A 7,501-nucleotide genomic window follows, 5' to 3' on the forward strand; every position below is an offset into this window, starting at 1 on the left:
AAGCTGGCTGTGACCAATTACCATGACAGGGCCTGGGAATAGTCAGGAGCAGAAGATCAGATTCTGCAAAAGCCATTTCTAGAGCACCAGGAGTGGGATCCATTTAAACTGAAGGCCAACCATATATAAGAAAGAGCTCGGGGCTGAGATACCCAGAAACTTGGGTGCTGGCCCCGGCCCTGCCCTGAAGAGCTGTGTGACCTTGTGTGAGTCCTTTCCTATCCCGTGCTGCAGGATGGAAAGTGAATATGGCCCCTAAAGACCACTTTTTACCCAACTCAGTGCAGGTGTCATCTCTGAAGCTTTCAATGTCCTCCCTCACCAACCTATTGCTTCAGGCATACCTCTGAACATTCAGTGACTTCTGTATGCATTTCTGTTCTCTCCACCTGATAGATGGCTCCTTATTCCAGCACTGCAGCTTGTAATTATTAGGAAATACATATTGAATTGAGAAATAAGGAACATTGTCATTTCTAGGTCTGTAATTCCCGCATTACCCACAAGGTGGCAATTTCCTACGGGTGGTCCCAGCACAAACCTTACATTTGGATAGAAGCCCCAGGAAGGGCCAGGTGCAGTGGCTCACACCTGTAATCCCAACACTTTGGGAGGCCAAGGTGGGAGGATTGCTTGAGTCTTGAAGTTCAAGGCTCCAGTGAGCTATGATTGCACCACTGCATTCCCACCTGTGAGACAGAGGAAAGGAGAACCAGAAGGACTCTCCAAAAGGCTCATCCTCTGGCCCCTGGTGGGTATGTGCTGTCCCCTTCCCCTCCACCTGTGAAGTGTCCATCTGTCAGAAAGCAATACAGGCCTGCTCTACTGTGGCCAAGCCTAGGTTGCACTATTTCCAAGCTTCTCAGCTGGCTGGGAAAGACTGGTGGTCTGGCTCTTACTGACCTCTCAGGCTTCCCCTCCAATGTCTCCACACCCCACACAGCACTGCAGCTGTGCTGAGCTTGCTCCTGCTCTTTACTGTGCTGTTCTCTCTCTGGTCCTCACGCCTTCCCATACACTGTTCCCTCCATGTGGATTCCGCCTCTCTATCATCCTTCCAGGCCAACACCTATGGGCTCTCTGAGATTTAATTTAGGAAGTGCTTTGTCCAGGAGCTCTCCTTGACTCTCTTTTTCCCTGAATACTCTTCAATAGTAACATTCATTGCACTGCAATTGCTTCCCTAACCACCCTACCTGGGCCACCTTCTTGAGCACACAGAGCATGGCTTCCTCAGCTACTCCCCAGTGTCCAACACAGGCTAGGTGTAGAGTGAGCCTTCTGAGAGCTTGCTGGATGAAGAACAAATGAGTCAATGCATCAGCGAATCTACAGATCAGGGATGTGACATGGAAAGATGGACTGAGACTTGTACCCCTCCCCAATACGGGAGAAATTTGAGAATAAGTGGGGGGAAAAGCTATAGCAGATCCTTGAATAAAGCTGTCACATTCAATGTGATTTTTTTTACAACATTGATGAGAAAAAAGGAAACCACCTCCAGCCAGGACCACTGTCTGTGTGAAGTTTGCACATTATCCTGATGTCTGTGTGGGATGCCTGAAGATGTGCACCGGTGAGGGGAACTGGCGTGTCTGCACGGTCCCAGTGTGAGTGACTGTGGGTGTGCGTGAGTGCGCCCTGCGTTGGTCATGGTCTGTTCCTGCCTTGGGCACTGAGTTGCTCCGATACGGTTCAGCCGTTCTACCCTGAGTAAATAATTACCTTGTTCTTATTAACCTTTCTTAAATGTTCACATTCATTTTAATGTTTATGATTAGAAGTCTTTGGGGTTTTTATTTAGAAGTGTGGTAATGTTTTTATAACCAGAAATATGCCATAGGAACTCAACCTCTTGCCTGTATTAATTAGCCTACATAAAATTGGTTTTGTTATATGTTGTCTCACTTAATGTCAGTTTCCAAGAACCTATCCACGGTGTTAAATAAGGACTTGCTGTGTAATTTTTTTGTTGATCTGGATCAGAAAGCAGTCAAATGCTCTTAGCACAATAATGGCACATTATTATTTTGAAAGGAAAAGGGCCAAAGGCATGTAAAAGGGGGCAAGTGCTTTCCTCCTATGAGACTAGGCTGTGCTGCCTTCTAAGAAAGTGAATTCTCCCGTTGGCAAGATGAACTCTTTGTCAATTATTTGTGAGGAAACTGGCAGCAGATACTTTACCCTCCTGGTCAGAAAGGAAGTTCCAGGGGCTTCCACTTTGTGTCACAGAGCTGATGTTGCGATTTTGCTGGTTGCCAAGTGCAACTATTCTATTTAGGAAGTGGGGAAGTAACCACAGGATGTGTGCTCTGTGATCTGAACTTGGGCCCTGAGCGCTGTATGCCCCGACTTTAACTGTGGGCTATGGCGGGTCACTCTCGTAAATGGTCAGAGGTCCCTCTGGGGAGGGGCTTACAGGATGGTTTATAGGATACATTTGTAAAGAGTCCTTCTTTAAGGGGACCCCGCCATCCTTTCAAAGAAGAGGCTCTGGGTTAACACTAGGTCTGAAAATGGGACAAGAAATTCTGGCTCTCCACTGTGGTGATTCAAAACAGGCTCTGGACACCAGGTGTGGAGTTTTCCCTGTTACATGGAGCACACAGCATTTTAGTAGGATGCCCATCTCTTTCAGTCCTAGGGACACTGTGACAACTAGCCAATGCCAAGATTCCTGTGAGTCAAAACACAGTGATGCTCACCATCTTACTGCCGATTACAATGTATGTGCCCTGCTCTGCCCTTGGCAGTTGGATGCTACCACTTGGCCTCTGCTATTCTGGGATCCCATGATTCCCAGTGGATTAAGGAGCCCAGCTCAGTGGTAGCATCTCTTATCTTCACATGTGGCCAAAAGAGGAGAGCCACCACCAAGTCTTCCAGGACAGTAGTGGTCCCCTCATTAATGAATTTCCCAATGTCATAGTGAAGGGAATGTCCTCTGGGCCCCCCTGGAGAATGTAGTGGTTGGTTGGGTAGGTGAGTGTGAGAGTTGTCTATAACAAATCGATTCCAACATCTCCCTAAGCCTTTTTATCCCATCCCCTACAACACACCAAGGATGTTCTGGCATCTCAGTATCTTTAAATACAGGTCACCTTTGAATCCCCATTCCACTCAAGCAGCTAAGTAAACTGTAGAGCCTTTTCCCCCTGCACAAATTAACACATTGAATCCAGAATCTCTGATCAGTGCACTTGTATCAATAAATTTGACTTGATGCTAAATTCTATTCTGCCTTCCTTGGTCTAATACCCTAAGAATCTATTCATGCATATATTCTCCAGGTTTCTACAATGTCATGTAGCAAAATCTTGCCTCTTTTTTTTTTTTTTTTTTTTTTTGGTATAGAAGCTAAATCTTCCCAGGGCAAATCTTGTATGTGCCCTACTCAACTGCCTAGACTTCTGATGTCAGTTGAGAGTCTAGTGGCCACAAGCCAGAGGAGAAAAGGTATCCCTTGCAAGGCAACTGCCTTGGGTGATCTTAACACAGAGTCCTTAAGCAAGGGAAAGAGAGTCTTCTCAGACATGACAGGCAAGCTGCTTCCATTGGCAAAGGAAGCTCAGAATGACTCAAGGGTTCAGGATTCTCAGCTTCATCTGAGTCCACCCCGATTTCCCCATTCCAAGTCTCAGGTTCTCATTCCCTAACTTTCACATAAGAGACTGGCAAGCCTGTGAATTCAACTTATAATCATGCAACACACACAATTACATTTTTTGTGTCATTTTCAGCAATATTGACCCTGTAGTTGCAAGAAACGTATTCTCATTTATCATTTAAATAAATAATTTGTATTATTTTTGAAGCGTATTTGTAGTTAAGCTTTCTAGTTCTCTGATTATGACCCATCTTTGACAGTTATTTCCTGGGACCACTCCTGGTTCTATTAGCTGGATCACTCAGGCCTAGTCAGATGACAAATAGAATTCATTTCCCTTTTTTATCTTTTTCAGGCAAGCAACAGCTCTGTTTCCCAGGCTGGAGTACAGTGGCCTGATCACAGCTCAGTGCAGTCTTGAACTCCAAGGCTCAAGTGATCCACCCACCTCAGCCTCCTGAGTAGCTGGAGGCATGTACCACCATGCCCAGCAAACTTTATAAGTTTTTGCTAGTAGAAAAGAGGTCTCACTGCGTTGCCCAGTCTGTTGAACTCCTGGCACAATCCTTCCAGCTTGGCCTCCCAAGGTGCAGGGATTACAGGCGTGAGCCACTGTGCCAAGCCTACAAATGGTATGTAATATAAAGAATTATTGGGCCAGGCATGGCGGCCCATGCCTGTAATCCCAGCACTTTGGGAGGTCGAGGGTGGTGGATCACCTGAGGTCAGGAGTTCGAGACCAGCCTAGCCAACATGGCAAAACTCTGTCTCTACTAAAAATACAAAAATCAGCAGGGCATGATGGCACACACCTATAGTCCCAGCTACTCGAGAGGCTGAGGCAGGAGAATTGCTTGAATCCAGGAGGCAGAGGTTGCAGTGAGCCAAGATAGCACCACTGTACTCCAGCCCGGGTGACAGAGCAAGACTCTGTCTCAAAAAATAATAATTTAAAAAAAAAGAATTATTGGCTGGGCACAGTGGCTCATGCCTGTAATCTGAGCACTTTGGGAGGCTGAGGTGGGCAGATCACTTGAGTTCAGGAGTTCAAGACCAGGCTCGACAACATGGCAAAATCTTGTCTCTACAAAAAAACCCAAAAATTAGCCAGGCATAGTGGCACATTCCTGTAGTCCCAGCTACTGAGGAGGCTGAGGCAGGAGGATAGTTTGAGCACAGGAGGCAGAAGTTGCAATAAGCGAAGATCATGCTGCTGCATTCCAGCCTGGATGACAGAGCCAGACCCTGTCTCAAAAAAAAAAAAAAAAAAAAAAAAGAAGAAAGAAGGAAGAAGGAAGAAGAAGAATTATTATTAATTAGGCAACTTGGAGGTAGCAACTGTGAAGCAGCTACCACCATTAGGGCTAGGAGAACAATGGAAATGGTTGGAATGACTAAAACTTAGATGCATACAGGAGGGGTCCTTGGAGCTCAAACTCAGACCTCTGCAACCACTTGGCTGATGCTAGTGTCACTGAGCTTGGAGAAAGAACCCCAGGGGGCCTGGGGCGGTTCATTCTGGTTGGGCCTGAACTCTAAAATCTCATCAGGACGGTGTGAGCCCCAAATCTCTGCTCAGCTCTCACCTCCCAGCAACTGCCCTCAAGTCTTGCCCTGTACTTGTGCAGTACAGGGTCAGCCAAAGGTCTAAGACTTGTGGGACTCCCTCTCTGTGGCTCCTCATTTTCTGTCCTAGATCCCCAAATCTCTGCCTAAGTCTTGAATTCTGATGTCTACCTCTTCTGTCCAGTGAGACTGCTTGGCCTCCACCTCCCTGCACAGTGGCCTGGAAAGTGTCCCCAGGAAGAAAGTTTGGGTAGATGTGGGGCTCACATTGTGTGCCCCCTGACACTCTCAAGGATCACAGCCCTGTGTTAGAACACTGTCCAGTACCTGTCCATAGCTGTTTTCTTTGTCAAAGTTATATAGTGGTTTAAAGCAGGACAGCAAATCCTCTATCATTCTTTTTTGTCTGCTCAGTATCTGAATTCCCATCTTTGCAGAGTTCTACATCTTGCTACACCCCCTTGCACGCAATATTGAAGTGAAATCTGTCTCCCTAAAAATCCCATCTGTCATTTATGGAACTTCCCTCTAGACACCCACCTTGCCTTCTGCTCTGTAATGGCCCACCAGAGGTCTGGAGAAAGGGCTTTCACCTTCCTTTAGCTTGGAGAAAGACTATCTACGATTGCCCTAACTGTTAAAGCTTGAGGTTCAAATCCATGGCCTATTTATGGAGTGGCCTTTGCTCAACTGAGCTCCTGTCCTCTTCCTCTGTGCTGGAAGCTCTCCAAGGACAGAGAACATCTGCCATTTATCTCTACGTTCAAGGGAGGAATAAATGAATGGGACATTCATACCCACTTCAGCAGCTGCTGGGTGGGCATACATCTGCTCTGAATGGGGGATTGACTAGTCTTCCCTGTGTTGTGTTTGTGTTCAGGCTGGAAGCTGAAGAGGAAGAAAATCACACCCATTCTTGTTGCCTAATTACTTACCCGGGTGCATGGGATTTCTCCACCTGGCAGACAACAGAGGTACCTCAAACCCCTTCCCGACTGGGAGAATTTGTCCCTACTTTCTCCCATCATCTTAGGGGGCCCACAGGTGTGGCCCACAGTGTTAACTGGTACCCTGGGAACCAGAGAGATGAAAGAGCACAAAAGCCTCTGCTGGGCTATGGGCTTGCGGGCAATTTTAAAAGGAAATAGGCAAGACTGATCACCTTCAAAGCTTGGGAATGTTTTCTCCACCCAGATACAGGAGCTTTGATGCCACAGGCTCAGTGTTGGAAAATGAGTCTTCTGATTTAATTCCCAAAGAGTTATTATGCATACCTAATACTCTCCCTACCATTTAAAAGGAATGTAGATCATATGTAAATGTGCCTCTGTGAGATTGTGTATCCTAACCTGCATTAAGCACACATTAACTTCATTATAATGACACCGTTCACCTACCGCTCCTTTAATGTCTGCATAAAAAGGAGGCAAATCATTTTTGTACACATTTATTTCTCAATCATGACCATGTTTTGTCCAGTCCAGGTCTCAGGGTCAGGCACTGTACTATGGGAATGGTGGCTCAGTTCGAGGTAATCAAACATCAACTCCCCTGACCCCTAATTCTGACCCCCTCGATGCTCCTTGCCAAGACTCATTCTTAAACTCCTTCTTTGACAAGGACCTCACTATCTCTGGGGCAGCCTAATCTCTCTTTGAACAACTATGAACCATTAGAAAGTTTGAACTTACCAGCAAAGTTGTCCTGAAAAGCAGCATGGAGTTCGCTCATCTCTTTTGTTTGCAAATCCAGCTTTGTTAAGTGTTTCCTTCTCATAGTGAGACCCCACCTCTGAAAAAAAAAAAAAATTGTTTAAATTAGCCAGGCATGGTAGTGCTCATCTGTAGTCTAGCCACTCAGGAAGCTGAGCGAGGGAGAATGGTTTGAGGCTCAGGAGTTCGAGGCTGCAGTGAGCTATGATCATGACATTCCACTCCAACCTGGGGAGCAGAATGAGGTATCATTTCTTTAAAAAAAAAAAAAAGTGTTCCCTTCACATCATTAAATAATCTTAAATTCTTGCATGTTTACACTTTCACATATTTACAAGTATGCCATTACATTAGATGTGTACTTTTTAATTTGCTATTTTACTAAACAATGTATTATAAACATGTTTGCATTTCTATTAACCCATATCTTCTTTCTAATTTTTAATGCCTACATAATCCTCTATTGTTAGACGCACCATAATTTATTTAATGATTGCCTCTCAGTGGGCATTAAGGTCGTTTCCGTTTTGTTTTTTTTGTTTTTTTTTTTTGTTTTTTGTTTTTTGTTTTTTTTTTTGCTGTAGTGACCAACTCCAGGATGAAATCTTCACACATA

The 7,501-nt window shown here is 45.3% G+C and overlaps 1 protein-coding gene across 4 annotated transcripts in view; it reads right to left on the reverse strand.

Annotated features, from left to right (window-relative positions):
* The window catches only part of LOC102130668 (stimulated by retinoic acid gene 6 protein-like), an 80,272-nt gene that overhangs the window by 70,546 nt on the left and 2,225 nt on the right, over positions 1-7,501 (reverse strand). For all 4 annotated transcript variants that reach the window (XM_045373494.3, XM_074017035.1, XM_074017034.1 and 1 more), the window contains exon 2: positions 6,865-6,964. The gene's annotated coding sequence lies outside the window, so the exon portion shown is untranslated. The remainder of the gene's footprint in view (positions 1-6,864; positions 6,965-7,501) is intronic.

This window comes from Macaca fascicularis, chromosome 15 (assembly GCF_037993035.2).
Source record: "Macaca fascicularis isolate 582-1 chromosome 15, T2T-MFA8v1.1".
NCBI lineage: Eukaryota > Metazoa > Chordata > Mammalia > Primates > Cercopithecidae > Macaca > Macaca fascicularis.